The 15,747-nt window shown below is 42.0% G+C and overlaps 1 pseudogene; it reads right to left on the bottom strand.

Annotated features, from left to right (window-relative positions):
- LOC109932296 overlaps positions 1–15,747 on the bottom strand; it is a 64,789-nt pseudogene that overhangs the window by 1,927 nt on the left and 47,115 nt on the right.

The following is a 15,747-nucleotide window of genomic DNA, read 5'->3' as shown; positions in this document are numbered from 1 at the left end:
GCCTAGACCCTTCTTCAGAAAATCGGGTCTAGGCCCGAAACGTCAGCCTTCCTGCTCCTCTGATGCTGCTTGGCCTGCTGTGTTCATCCAGCTCTACACCGTGTTATCTCAGATTCTCCAGCATCTGCAGTTCCTACTATCACTGCATTTTACTGTTTTTCACACTATAAAATACTCATGAAAATAAAATCAATTCATTCATGCACTTTTGGAATACTGCGTTTAATTCTGGTCTCCTTGCTATCGGAAAGATGTTGTTAAACTTGAAAGGGTTCAAAAAAGATTTAGGAGGACATTGTTATGATTGGAAGGATTGAGCTATGAGGAGAGGCTGAATAGGCTGGGGATATTTTCCTTGAAGCATCGGAGGTTGAGGTGTGACCTCAAAGAGGTTTATAAATTCATGAGGGGCATAGATAAGGTAAATAGCCAAGGTCTTTTCCTCAGGGAGGGGGAAACTAGAGGGCATAGGTTTAAGGTGAGAGGGTAAAGATTGAAAAGGAACCTAAGGGGCAATTATTTTCATGCAAAGGGCAGTGCATGTATGGAATGAGCTGCCAGAGAAGGTGGTGGAAGCTGGTATAATTACAACATTTAAAAGGTATCTGGATGGGTAAATGAATTGGAAGGGTTTAATTAGAATAATTTAGGGACTGGTTTGCATTGACGAGTTGGACTGAAGGATTTGTTTCCTTGCTGTATGACTCTATGGCTCTATGACACATTGCAGCAATAATAGAAAATCATTGAAAGTCGGCTCCCAGGAGGAAACATTGGACAGGATATGGGTGACTGTTTCTAGCACTTTCTCTCTTTATTTTAGATTCTCCAGCATCCACTGTACTTTGCTTTTACCCTTCAAGTGCATGTCTGCTTGCTTTTTCACATTTTCTATAAAACCTGGTTCCATTAAGATTTCAGTGTGTGAGAACAGGGAAATAATTTTAGTGGGAAATTTGAATAAACATTTTGTAAACTGGAAAAATTCAGGTTGTTGAAAGCAGAGTTAGCAAATGCACTGAATGACTGTTTCTTGAACCAGTGCATCAGTGAAGTCACAAACCAAGGTCATTATTTTAATCTGCTATCCATTAATGACTCAAAACTGTACAAAACAGGGCTATCACAGTCCTTCTAGAGTAATAAAATTTCACATTGTCTGAGAGTTGAAAATACTGAATCCAAGATAAATGCAAGTGCCCATACCCACTCAGATCAAGGTGGTTAAGAGACAAGGTCTCTTGTTTACGCACCACTTCTGAATGATATTGAAGTTAGCTCCTATGTCTCCAGTGTTGCTTTCTCCTTAATGTTACTGACAAGGTCTGATGGCTGCCTCTTAAGGTGAAGCTGGATAAGTAACATTGCTGCAAGGCAAATTCTTGCAAACTGCATCAAGGGAGAAGAAGGGGTTCAGACTAAGCACTGTAGGCATTGATGGAGCAGCTGAATATGAGGAGAGACACCATGATTCCATGGTTCAAGGGACCTTCAAGAGATATCCAGAAGGGGCATGACAAGTTATTAGGAAGCTTCACTCCCAGATTCTGGGCTCAAGGATCTCCTTGCAATAGCTGGACAAAATCAATAATTGCATTTCAACATGACATCACCTACCCACTGTTCCACCAGCTGCTCAATATGCTCGATACCCAGCAATCACCCAACAGCAATCGCTGGCACTCAGTAGCAAGTTGAGCCCTCAGAGTCACCAAGTCTCCATCAAACATGTACCAGTGTTAATGCATCACACCTACCTCTCACTTCTTTTACATACCTCCAGTTATTCAGCTAAGGCTGGCACAACATCTGAACACAATTCTATACAATCACTGACATCCTTCTCTCAAAGAAGAAGAACATCTTGCCACTTAACAGAAGGGAGTGAAGTAAAGCAAGTGAGGGTGAAATAAGCCTACATTTCTTGAGTTGTACAGTGGAGGCGGCTCTAAACATTAATAGATCAGGTGGACCAGAGCCTTGAGAACCTAAAGGCACTGCGAACATTGAGAATGGCAGTATATCCCTGATGATGCCCCTTCAACTCCCAGTACATTCTCATTAACTCGTATGATGAGTGAGCCAGTAATGTTGGAATCATGGATGGTTTAGAATAGAATATCCTTTATTGTCATGTTTATTTTCCATCCCTAAACCCCTTCCTTCACTACAATCTTCCGTTCTGTGTTCCTGCTTTCAGGCACCAGCTTCCTGCTGAGCAAAAAGAGTAGAGAGCGCCACACGGCACTCATGAAAGGCAACTACCCCTCTCCTTGATCAGACCTGGATTACGGCCCTGGATTAGAGACTGACACTGAGTTCATCCTGAAGGTGGGCTCAGAGTTGCTATCTGAACCTGGTGAGTCATGAGGCTGAAGAATGGTTTTCTTCCCAGCTCAGCAGGTGGCAATTGGGAAGATATGTCCTGTAGAAAGGGACTCAGATAAAGTCATCAATGTGGTAGCACTGGGCAGTGATGAATGGGCATGCACACTAAAGTTCTGGGTGCATTTGCTTGGCAACTGGATAACGTCCTAGATGGATACTGGAAAACACACGCTTTAATGCAGTTCATCAAAGACTCGAAAACATTTGCATCTAAGCCCAAGGATAAAAAGAATAAATCATTTCAATGCCAAAAAAGCAAGAGAGCAGTCAGGTGGAACAGTGAAGGAAATAAAAAAAAACGAGTTGGAGGATGAGCAAAAGCAGCAAACATTTTGGATAATTCCAGGTATTCACAAGACAGGAGAAAAATGTTTATAAATTCCTGTTCTTAGGGAGCACCTCTCAAAACCAAATTCCAACCAGGTTTGGGCACTTTCACTGAAACACAGTCAGAGAGACAGCAAGTGTGTTCGAAGGGCCGTGGATTTTCAGGCACCTGATTTGTAACAGTAAGATTCTTGCAGTCTCTTAACACACAAAATTTTGAGAATCACAGCTCATATTTTTTTCTGCAGTATTTCTGCCAATCAATAACCCTCTTATTTATATATCCACCAGGAACATTCTTGCTGCTGGTCATATTTCAGAACTTTTTTGGAACATCTTTTGTCAGAGAGAAACAGGAAAAAAAATCCAGGCCTCAAAATTCCACTGGTGTTTTTCTTCTTCAAACTTCGGTCTTCTAAGCCAGAATGTGTTCACCAGAACATAGTGTCATATTGACAGTGACAGAATTAACAAAAGTGGCAAGGAAATTTTAAGTATGAATGGTGTAGAAACTTACCAAGAACAAAGGCAGTCACATAGTTTGAATTCTGTCCACTGCCCACAAAGAAATTAAAAATGCAGAATAGCTCCCAGTTAGGAGAAAATACTTGAAGCAAGCTGAATCCTGTCCGTACGGCCACAGTTCCAAACAGAACTATCTTCCTCCCAAATCTGCAAAACAGAAGCAAACAGACTCCATTTTTAAGAATTCATTCATGGCATGTGAATGCTACTGGCCAGGCCAGCATTTATTAGCCATCTCTACTTGCCATGGAGAAGGTGGTGGTAAACCTCTGTCTTTAACAATGCAGTCCTCAGGGGACAGGGTCACAGTGACGCAGGTTCAAAATAGACTCTTATGTTTTAGGTTTTAAAGTGGAGGAATGATGTATAGCTTTAAGTTTGATTTGTATTTCCAAGTTATATGTGTTAAGAAAAGTAAGGTATGGTTTTTAGTTTCATTTTAAATTTGTCCTGTTCGTGGTACTCCAACACCTGCACATTTCTTTTGTTTATAGGCATTTAAATGAGGTCTTTAAAACTCTTGAGGTGAATAGTTAAATGCATTAGTAAAAAGGTACCTGAGAGAAAAAAAACTGAGCTGATTCCTAGCCACAAGTCGCCCAATAACACAGGAAGACAGAAACAGGTTTATTTAGAAAGGGAGTAGCAGACGCATTCAGAGAGAAGGTGCTGAGATGTTGGTAGTTCAGCAGTCTCTAAAGCAGTTAGAACTCAAGGAGAATTCCCGTATCCATTAAAAGAAAAGACCAGAAGCAAAGCACTGGGAAAACACGAGTTTAAGGAATCAGATCAAATAATAAGTGAGCTACAGCATATTGTTTAAGAGATTCAGGACCTATCATTAGCTAATGAAAACAGTACTGAATGAAAGCAGAAATTTGCTAAAAAAATAACCTGAAAAAGGAACTTAGGCTCTCCACAGGAGTTTGACTACAAGGTTGTTAGGTGTATAAGGGTGCAATGTCTGTAAGATTGCAAAGTCTATAAGGTGTAAGGTCTGTAAGGTTGTTCTGAGGATAAAAGGATTGAAACTTTCTTTTCAATTTTGTAATAAGATCATTTTAAACTATTCTTGCATATTGAAGAATTGTGTTTTTCTTTTGTGTTTTATTATCTTTTGATAAATGCACATTGACAACCTTTTGTGAATAAGTTCAGTGGCTGACCATCATGATAAATACAAGGAAAAATGAAACATATGATCAATCAAGGTAGGCCTCACTCTGGGATAGTAGGAACTGCAGATGCTGGAGAATCTGAGATAACAAGGTGTAGAGCTGGATGAACACAGCAGGCCAAGCAGCATCAGAGGAGCAGGAAGGCTGACGTTTCGGGCCTAGACCCTTCTTCAGAAATCTTCAGAAACCTCACTCTGGGATCTGACTTATGGAGTATTACCATCAGCTCGGGTCATAGCAAAACCCACAGCGCTGTTAGGAAGGGTGTTTTTGGATTTTGACCCAGTGACAGTGAAGAAATGGTAATATTGTTCTAATTCAGGATGGTGTATTGCTTGGAGGGACAAACTAAGGTTTTGGAGAGTTGATACATCTGCTACTCACAGAATCATACAGTACAGAAAAGTACTTTCAACCCATCAAGTTTGTACTGACGGAAATGACTTTACACTAGTCCCACTTTCCGGTAACTGGCCCTTGTATGCTATGACATTTCAAGTGCTCATCAAAGCACTTTTTAATTATTTCTCTTGTTACTCTTGCTCTTCTAAGTTGTAGAGGTTGTGGGTTTGGAAGGTGCTGTTGAAGAAACCTCACTGACTTACTGCAGTGCATCTTATAAATCGAAATCACTACTGCCACTGTGCTGATGGTTAAGGGAGTGAATGTTGAAGGTGGTGAACGGACTGTTTGCTCTTGTATGCTTGTGAGCTGCTTGAATGATGTTCGGGTTTTATCCATTCAGGCAACTGGAGAAATTTCCACAATGCTCCTGCCTTACACCCTGAACAGCATTAACATCACTGACCACCCCATCATCAGATATTTACCTGGACTGTTCATATCAACACTCTGGCTATGAACAGAGCACATGTTGTGTGCTTAGAGTCTTGGAGTCATACAGCATGAAAGCAGACCCTTCAGTCCAGCCAGTCTACACCGACCATGTTCCCAAACTAAACTAGTCCCACCTGCCTGCACTTGGTCCAATCCCTCCAAACCTTTCCTATTCATGAATTTGTCCAAATGTCTTTGAAATATTGTAACTGGACCTGCATCCACCACTTTTGCTGGGAGTGCATTCCACACATGAACCACTTTCTCTGTAAAAATGTTGCTCCTCATGTCCTTTCTAAATCATTTTCCTCTCACCTTAAAAATATACCTCCTAGTTTTGAACTCTCCCACCTTAGGGAAAAGATCCTTGTCATTCACTTTATCTATGGCCCTCATGATTTTATAGACCTCAATAAGATCACCGCTCAACCTCCTATGTTCCAGTGAAAAAAGTCCCAGCCTTTCTAATCTATTTTTATATCTCAAATCCTCCATTCCTGGCAACACTTTGGTAAAACTTTTTTGAACCCTCGCCAGTTTAATAATATCCTTCCAATAACAGGGTGACCAGAACTGTATACAGTACTCCAAAAGAGGCCTCACCAATGTCCTGTACAACCTCAATATGATGTCCCAACTCCTATACTCAAAGGTCTGAGCTACCTGTGCCTACCTGTGATACAAATTTCAAAGGTCTCTCTGTTCTACAATACTACCCAGGGCCCTACCATTAACCCTACAAGTTCTGCCCTTGTTTGTATTACCAAAATACAATACCTCACATTTATCCAAATTAAATTCTATCTGCTACTCCTCAGCCCACTGACCCGATTGCTCAAGATCTCTTCGTGATCTTGGACAACCTTCTTCACTGTCCATCATACCCCAATTTTGATATAATCTGCAATCTTACTAACCATGCCTCCTATATTCTCATCCAAATAATTTATTTCAGTACTGATCCCTGTGGAACACCGCTGGTCACAGGCCTCCAGGCTGAATAACAACCCTCCACCACCATCCTCTGTCTGCTACCATAAAGCCAATTTTGTATCTAATTGGCAAGCCTGAATCCCATGTGATCTAACTTTATTAATTAGTTTATCATGAGGAACCATGTCAAAGGCTTGTCTAAAGTCCAAGTAAATAACATCTACCGCTCTGTCCTCATCAATCTTTCTGGTTACTTCATAAAAAACTCAATCAAGTTTGTGAGACACAATTTCCCTCGCACAAAGCCATGCAGACAATCCCTAATCAATCCTTGCCTCTTCAAATGCATGTAAATCCTAACTTTCGGAATCATGTCCAACAACTTACCCACCACCAATGTCAGACTCACAGGCCTGCAGTTTCCAGGCTTCTCCTTACAGTCTTTCTTAAACAATGGCATAACATTAGCCATGAGTCGTTCACCTTCTGATGTGTCAAAGTCTCTCATCAAGTCTCAAATCAGGAATAAGGTTAAACACTCAACTTACCTGGATGGGTGCAGCCTCAACAATACTGCAGAAACTCAACAACATTCAGAACGATGCTGCTTGGCCTGCTGTGTTCATCCAGCCCTGCACCTTGTTGTCTCGGATTCTCCAGCATCTGCAGTTCCTACTATCTCTAACATTCAGAACATAACAGGTTCTCTTGTTTGATGTCAGTCGACTGGATCTGCAGTAAGTACAATCTCCATCATCAGATGCATTTATAGGATTCACTACAGCAACTCAGGGAGGTTAGTTTAAAGGAAATAAAAATGACAAAAGTAACCAGTTCTCTTCCCTCCAACATTGATCACAAAGGTCAAAAGCAATTATTACCATTTTCTTTGGGGAATCAATGCAGCGTGGACATTGCTATCCACATCTCAAGTTCTTTCTTATGTAGAAAGACCCATTCATGATTCTACACAACCACATGCACATTCAGATTGAACACACAAATCCAAACAAACACTCAGCGCATAATATATCCTTTTGCTGGTGTAATGTGGGGAATGGCAAGAAAGGTGGAAAAATACACAAAGAATGGAAAAATCAGAATCTTGAAATCAAAAAATTGTATTGAGATTTTCCTCTCAAGTCTTAAATGGTGACTTTAGAATCTTATCATTGTGGAAACTATCTTATTGCCATGGAATAGTATCTCATTACAGCCCCAACCAGCCTTCTTTCCACACCACTTCCAATTCTCATTTCCTACTCTGAGACGCTAGATGGTGTAATTTTCCAACATGGAAATCAGAGTGGGTACTTGATGGCTGCAGCTCACCTGGCCATCATCCAAGTATTTCTTCACAACAATAAGCTCTGCAGGCTCCTTGGCTACCACCCTCCTTGATCCTTCATCCACAAAAGTAACATTGGCAAACCACCAGCCTCACCACATCATCATGTGTCCTCTTGTTCTAATTCTAACACCACCTCACCATCTTACTTTGGAGCTCAGGGACATTTATGACATATGTGTGCTTGCACCAAGTCGTGTGGTGGATCTCCTGCATCTGCACAGGATACATTTTATGACTCTTACCTAGCTTTCTCAATGCTCACACACTTCCCACTTACCTGGAGGTATATATGTCACAATGCTTTCTTAGTGCACATTCACTGACTTTGGCACTGACTGACGAGCTTCCAGCATCTGAATGGCTTACATTGCTTTCTTAACACATAGTCTCTTCAGTGTTTATTCACAGACTGCCAGCCTCTGTAGCTTGCATTGTTTTGTAGACCAGAGGGAGAAGCAAATAGCTTTACATTGTGGGGATCATTGAATAATCAAGGGGTGGACATGTCACTATATGACAGCATGTTACATCAACGTCATACCTTCAGCATGTGTCGGTTGTTTATACAGCACAAACACCATATGTGGTTTGAGCAAATGGCCATGTCTGAATGCCAAAGGGAAGCAGTCCTTGGTAGAGTGAAGTGGGGAGGAGTGGGGGTGGGGGTGGGGGTGGGGGTGGGGGGTGGCTACATTCAGCCAGGCATACCACCATAATCAGCCCAAGGAGCTTGTTCAATTCCAGGCTAGGGGTTTGTCCACAGTCAGTCAGGTGGTTGGTTCTCCCAGAATCTAGAGATCAATATCATTGCAGCATGGGTTTTGAGCCACCATCCTGCAGGTCAAGTGCAACCTATCTGGGGATTACAGGTAGGCCAGTTGGCGTGCTGTGAAGACATCAGTCCAGTGGCTGAACCGAAGTCAGCTGAGACTGTGCTGGCAATTCAGTCTGGGGGTAGATCACAATCCGTCCTGGGGGTTTGGTCAATAATAGTCAGGGAACTTACCTTTGATAGTCCATGGAATCATCTAAAACCAGGCAACTCCAATATTGGGATGCTTCATTCAGTCGCAATAATAGGGGTAAATGGAAATGTTTAGGGTGGGATCTCATAGTCAATAGGAAGGGATTGGAAGTTTCAGAACAGAGGGTTCATACAGGTCATAGTTTACCTTGCTTCTACTTGGTGAGGCTGTAGGAACAAGTGCATGGAAATTTTCAGGTCTATGGTTTCAGAGATAAGGTGGGAGTATTTATAGTTACCTAAAGTGGCCTAATGGAAATCGGAGGATGCTGAAAGGTTGCTGGATCCACAAGGACAGCAACAAGAAAAGGGCACATGAAGGATAGGGGGGAAATTTGTGGAACACAGGTGGAGGATGCAACTTACTCACACTGAAATGAAACTGGAACATTACCATGTTGGTTCAAAGGTTAACTGAACAATACCTACATGAAATAGCCAACTGTGCAAAGTGGGTGGAGTAAGCTACTGGCTTTCCACAAGTACAAGGCGCTATTGGCTTGCTTTGAAAGTCAGAGTCATAAAGTCATACAGCATGGAAACAGACCCTTCAGTCCAATTCGTCCATGCTGACCAAGTTTGCCAAACTAAACTATTCCCACTTGCCTGCATTTGGCCCATATCAAATCTAAACCTTTTCTATTCATGTACCTATCCAAATGTCTCTTTATTGCTGTAACTGTACCCACATCTAGCATTTCCTCTGGCAGTTCATTCCACATACAAACCACCCTCTGTGTAAAAATGTTGCCCCTTAGGTCCCTTTTAAATCTTTCTCATCTCACCTTAAAAATATGTCCCCCTGTTTTGAACTCACCCATCCTAGGGAAAGGACCTTTGCTATTCATTTTATCTATGCGCCTCATGATTTTATAAACCTCTATAAGGTCACCCCTCAACCTCCTATGCTCCAATGAAAGAAGTCCCAGCCTATCCTTATAACTCAAACCTTCCAGTCCTGGCAGCATCCTGGGAAATCTTTTCTGAACTCACTCCAATTTAATAATACCCTTCCTAAAGCAGGCCAACCAGAACTGTACACAGTACAACAAAAATGGCCTCACCAATGTCCTTTATGTCTCAACTCCAATACTCTATGGTCTGAGCAATGAAGGCAAGTGTGCTACATGCCTTCTTAACCACTCTGTCTACCTGTGACGCAACTTTCAAAGAACTATGTATCTGAACCCCTCGGTCTCTCTGTTCGACAAACTACCCAAGGCCCTACCATTAACTGCGTAAATCCTGCTTTTGTTTGTTTTACCAAAAAACAATACCTCACGTTTATTCAAACTAAACTCCATCTGCCATTCCTCAGCCCATTGGTCTAATTGATCAAGATCCCTTTGTAATCTTAGATACCCTTCTTCACTGTCCATTATGGCACATGTCCACATTTTGCACGTGTCCACATTTGGTGTCATCCACAAACTTATTAACTGTGCTTCCTGAATTCTCATCCAAATCATTTATGTAAATGACAAACAAAAATGGACCCACCACCAATCCCTGTGGAACACCACTAGTCACCACGTGGAAAAACAACCCTCCATCACTACTCTGTGTCTCCTACTGTCAACCCAATTTTGTATCCAGTTGGCAAGCTCTCCAAGAATCCCATGTGATCTAACTTTACTAATTAGTCTACAATGCAGAACCTTGTCAAAGACTTTGCTAAAGTCCATGTAGACAACATTTACCATTCTGCCCTCAATCTTTTTAGTTATGTCATCGAAAAACACAATCAAGTTTGTGAGACATGATTTCTCATGCACAAAGTCGTGCTGACTACCCTAATCAGTCCTTGCCTCTCCACATGCATGTTAATTCTATCTCTCAGAATCCCCTCCAACAACTTATCCATCACTGATATCAGACTCACAGGTCTATAGTTCCCAGGCTTCTCCTTATAGCCTTTCCTAAATACAGGCAGAACATTAGCCACACTTCAGTCCTCTGGCACCTCATCTGTGACTGTAGATGATACAACTCATGGCTAGGGGCCCCTCAATTTCTTCACTAACTCCCACAATGTCCTGGGATATATTTGATCAGGTCCAAGATATTTATCCACCTTTATGTTTTTTAAGACCTCCAGCACTTCCTGTCCCGTAATGTGGACGGTTTTCAAGACATCAAGATTTATTTCCCCGCGTTCCCTAGCCTCCATTTCTTTCTCCACAGTGAAAACTGATGTGAAATATGCGTTTAGTATCTCCTGTGGTTCCTCACATAGATGACCTTGTTGAACTTTAAGGGGCCTTATTCTCTTCCGAGTCACTCTTTTCCCCTTAACGTATTTGTAGAATATTTTTGCATTATCCTTAATCTTATCTGCCAAGGCTATCTCATATCCTCTTTTTGACCTGCTGATTTCCCTCTTAAGAATACCCCACACCCCTTGTACTCTTCAAGAGATTCACTTGATCTCCGTTGTTTATACCTAATATATGAATCCTTCTTATTCTTGACCAGAGCCTCAATATCTTTATCCATCCATTGTTCCACACTCTTACCAGCCCTATCTTTCACTCTAACACAAACATAATGCCTCAGAATTCTTGTTATCTCACTTTTGAAAGCTTACCTCCCATTTGCCAGTTGACCCTTTACCTGGGAACTCTAATCAACTCTTGAAAGTTCCTGACTCTTACCGTCAAAATTTGCTTTAACCCAATGAAGAACTTTAACTGTTATACAAGGCCCCTCCTTTTCCATAACTATTTTAAAATTAATAGAATTATGAGCACTGGTCCCAAAGTGCTCCCCCACCAGCACATCAGTCACTTGCTCTGCTTATTTCCCAAGAGAAGGTCAAGTTTTGCTCTTTCTCTAGTACATACGTTTACATATTGACAAAGAAAATTTTCTTGAACACATTTAGCACATTCCTCACCACCCAAGACCTGAACACTATGTCAGTCTATGGAAAGTTAAAATCTCCTACATTTACAACCCTATTACTCTTACATATATCTGAGATATGTCAACATATTTGCTCCTCAATTTCCCTCTGACTACTAGGGGGCCCAAAATACAATCCCATCAAGGTGATCATCCCCTTCTTATTTCTGAATTCCACACATAAAGCTTCACTGGACGATCCCTCAGAGCTATTCTGTCTTAAGTACAGCAGTAATATTTTCCTTAATCAAAAATACCACTCCCCCTCCTCTGTTGTCTCCCTTTCTATCCTTCAATAGCACGTAAAAGTTGGAACATTGAGTTGCCAGTCCTGTCCCTCCCTTAGCTATGTTTCTGTAATTGCTGTGATGTCCCAGTCCCATGTTGCCATCCATGTCTTGAGTTCATCTGCCTGACCTCTAAAACCCCTTGCATTGAAATAAATGCAGTTTAATTCATTAGAGTTACCTCGTTCTCAGGCTTGCAGTTGCCTGCTTTTTCTAAATAACTTGCTCTTTTTAAATTCAGAATCATCCCTAATCTGTCCTTCTATTCATTACTACACAGGATTGCTACCCCAGCAACAACGCTGCCTCCCCAACATTAGTTTATAGGCTCCCAAATAGACTAGTAAATCAAATTATAAACAAAGAAAATCAAGTTTGAAAAAGAAAGAGAAATGCAAAAGCTTGAACTTGAGTTTCAAAGAGAAAAAATACAGAAAATAAGAAAGGAAAACTTTGAATTTCAGTAAGAAAAAGAATTGATGAAATTTATGAAATTTAATTTTGACAATCACGATTATGCAAACAGGGTAACAAGAAAATTTGACAATGAGACAGGTTTAGCTCATGGTTTATTCATCTAGTTCCTCAATTAAGTCAGAAATGAGTTTGAATGCGTTCTGCATTGCTTCAAAAAATTAAGTTACAATGGTCAAGAAAATTTTGAGCACGCATTGGAAATGTACTTGTTGCTCTCATAATCTAGTGATTCTGATACAGTGAAGAATGTAGTTTTCCAAGCAAAAGTTTTGAAATTTAAGCAAGAAACAGAATTAGACTTTTGTAGAATTGGATAGAGAAAAGAAAATCATGTTTGATAGGCAGTGTAGCAACTTGGAAGAGCCAGGTGACTCAGTTGCCTGGTGTTGGTGTTGGCTAACATCAGTCAATAGTGATCTGTGAATTTTCACATGGGAACTGAAATATGGTAGAGATTCCTCAACAACTTTCTACTCCCTCTGTGTTTGTTCTCTTTACACCATATCACCATGGGGTGTAGCCCAAGAACAATTGCGGCTGTGGCTCTATGACTTCAAGCAACTGGGGGCACAGCAGGGTGAGGAGCAGAGGGGCTGATGCCAAGGGCTTGGGGTCCAGAAATTGGGGGTGGGAGCTGGAGGCCAAAAGCCGGGGTCCTGAGGTCAGGACTGGGTGAGACTGAAGGCTGTGGCCAGCCACGGTTTTGCCAATACTAAGAAATGGAGTAGAGAACTAGGTCTGGCATTTTGAGGGCTGTGGAAGGAGGCTACACAGAAGATTGCAGAAATATATAGGCCACAAAGCGGAAAGACAATAACAGGGAGCCATCAGGAGGCTGGGGGGAGGCAGGGAGGCTATAAAAACATGCAAAGGAAGACAAGGAGCTGGGGGAAGCTTGGGGAGCTATGATGTATCTGGTGGAAGATAAAGAAGCTGCATCACATCTGGCGAAGACAAGTGGGCTGCAAGGAGGAGTTGGGGTTGAAGATAGGGAGGCCAAATAGAGGTGGGAGGAGACAGAGAGGCTGTGAGGGCTTGACAAAGGCAAGGAGGTTTCAAGGCTTTTGAGAATGGAAAGGATGCTCCATATGATGGGGAATGGGAGGGATAGGACAGAGAGGGAAGCTGCAATGGGGTGCGAGAAACAATTTGGCTGCAAGGGCAGGAATAGGAGAGGGAAATTGAAAGGGACAGAGGGCTATACAGAGAAGGAAATGGAGATAGAGATTGCAACTGCTTGGCTGGTTCTAGAAGCTAGAAAAAACATAAAATTATTAAGGTAATCAATTACTTACAAATAAAAATGGTATCTCTAGCTTAAGGTTACATATTTTTTGGAGCTCTGTAGGGAAAAAATGTTATGGATGCAAGTGAAATGAACACTGTGTTAACTGTTAATATTTAAGACTGGGGTTGAGATCTGAAAGACTGTAGCTGTGACCTGATTGGTGTGCAGAAAATATAATTAGGGTACTGAGGAAGGGTCATTGGACCCGAAATGTTAACTTTGAATTCTGCATAGATGCTGCCAGGCCTGCGGAGCTTTTCCAGCAATTTCTGTTCCTGTTTCTGATTTCCAGCATCTGCTGTTCTTGTCTTTTTTATATAGTATAATTAGGGTGATGGCTTGTTGCGTGAAGATATATGTGTCAGTTATTTTGAAAAACAGTTTTATTTCTAACTTCTGCCTGTTGTCCTGTGCTAAATTAAATACTATGGCATCTAAGAAATTAAAGCTTTCCTTGTGTGTTGGGAATTTAAGTTTAATGAAGCTGCTAATTATTGAAGATACTGATGAATTCTTCTAATTCTGCTTCTGTGAATGGTGAAACACCCTATTTGTCAATATTACTACCTGACTGTATAGCCTAATAAAGAAGTTAATGAGAATTAAAATGTAGCTCCAGGATAAAAAAGTCCTGAGAGAGGGATGGTCAAAAGTAATATTTTTGTCACCTGCACAGGAGATAGTCACTTTTTCACTGCTGCCTGTCAACTCATTTTATCCACCCTTTCTGTATGGACAGCATAAAAGTATAAAATCAATTGACAAAAGTTAAATAATTTCCACAACAAGTAACAGTAGAGACCAAAGTTTAAATTAGGACATTCATTGTGGATTGGTGGTTGGGTTTAGGACACAGCAGAGAAGAGGACATTTAGGTGACTAACCAGATTGTTAGGTCACAGTCTGACTCATGGGGTATTTTAAACAGCCTTCTTTGTCCCCATATTCCACTAACTCTTGCATGAACCCAAGAGACAGACGTGACGGCCAGCTGGTAGAAACAAGGGCCGACATTCCCAGTAAATGGCAACCTCACGCAGATCACCACCCTGCCCCTTCTACTTACGAAAACAGAGAGCATGGAATTTCTGAGAGGAGGTTCTGATCAGGGCTCTTTCAGAAATGTGTAGCCATACTTCCAGCCGGACAGTGCTCTTATGGTGCAGAGCTGTGGAGGGAAGATAAACCATGCACCCTTTTCCCAGCAGGCAGCTGCCATATCCTGAAATTTAAAGGTCCTGACAGCCGCTTTGACAGCTGTTGTCACAGGCTAAGTCCATGAGGTAGGGGGATGTTAGGGTGCTGGGAGGTAAAGTACCAGCTGGGGGTGGTTTGGGTGCCAGAGTTTTGGATGCTAGATGTGTAACAAATAAGTAGGTTTCTAAGTGGGTAGCATGCTAGTTAAGTAGGATGCGAGTTTGGTAAGGGTAGGGTGCCAGAGGGTAAAGTGTCAAATTGGTAGGATGCCAAGTGAGACGGGGAGGGGGGGTTAGGATGCAAGAGATAACAGGGCTTGGTTTGTGATGTAGTCTGTAGTATAGGTTGACATTGATAGGAGAAATCAGTTCTGTGGGAGGCATGGAATATGTGTGTGTGTCTGGGGCCGGAGGTGGGGGTATCAGGTGTGGTGCCTGGGAGGATGTTTGGGGGTTGTGTACAGTAGGTAGGTGGGTCTGGTGCACAGCAAGATAAAAGGGAGCAAGTCCACTGTCTGGGTACGGGAGTTGGGTCCAGCAGTGGTTGGGATGGGTCAGTTTAGTTCTGACAGTGGGATACAGGGTGCAGGACCAGCAGGGAGGTGGAGACATGGGGCAGTCTTGGCGCAGTGATTCAGTGAGGGCTCAGATCCATCGGGGGTCAAGGAATCAAATGTAGATTGGAGCAGATGAGGAATGTATGGAATAGTGGTGGAGAACAGGTCAGGTCCGACAGGATTCAGGTCAAGTCTGGTGGTGGGCAGTATCGGGCGTGTAGTGTGATTAGGGGTGTCAGGTGAGAAGCAGGTCAAGGAGGTACAAGTGGTCTAAGAGAGGAGCAGTTAGCAGAGGGAACAGTGGGGCCAATTGCATAGTTCCTCAGAACTTAAACTATGCATTTTGTAATCCAATGTTTCCTGGTTAACATTTTACTAAATTTGTTCAGAACCCTCTGAATACTCTGATTTAAGTGGAGACTTTTGGAAGATTCTATGGGGAATTGCCCAACGGTATCTTAAATTTCCCAAGCAA

Source organism: Rhincodon typus, chromosome 12, assembly GCF_021869965.1.
Source record: "Rhincodon typus isolate 14 chromosome 12, sRhiTyp1.1, whole genome shotgun sequence".
Taxonomy (NCBI): Eukaryota; Metazoa; Chordata; class Chondrichthyes; order Orectolobiformes; family Rhincodontidae; genus Rhincodon; species Rhincodon typus.
This window is presented reverse-complemented; position numbering and strand designations above follow the sequence as displayed.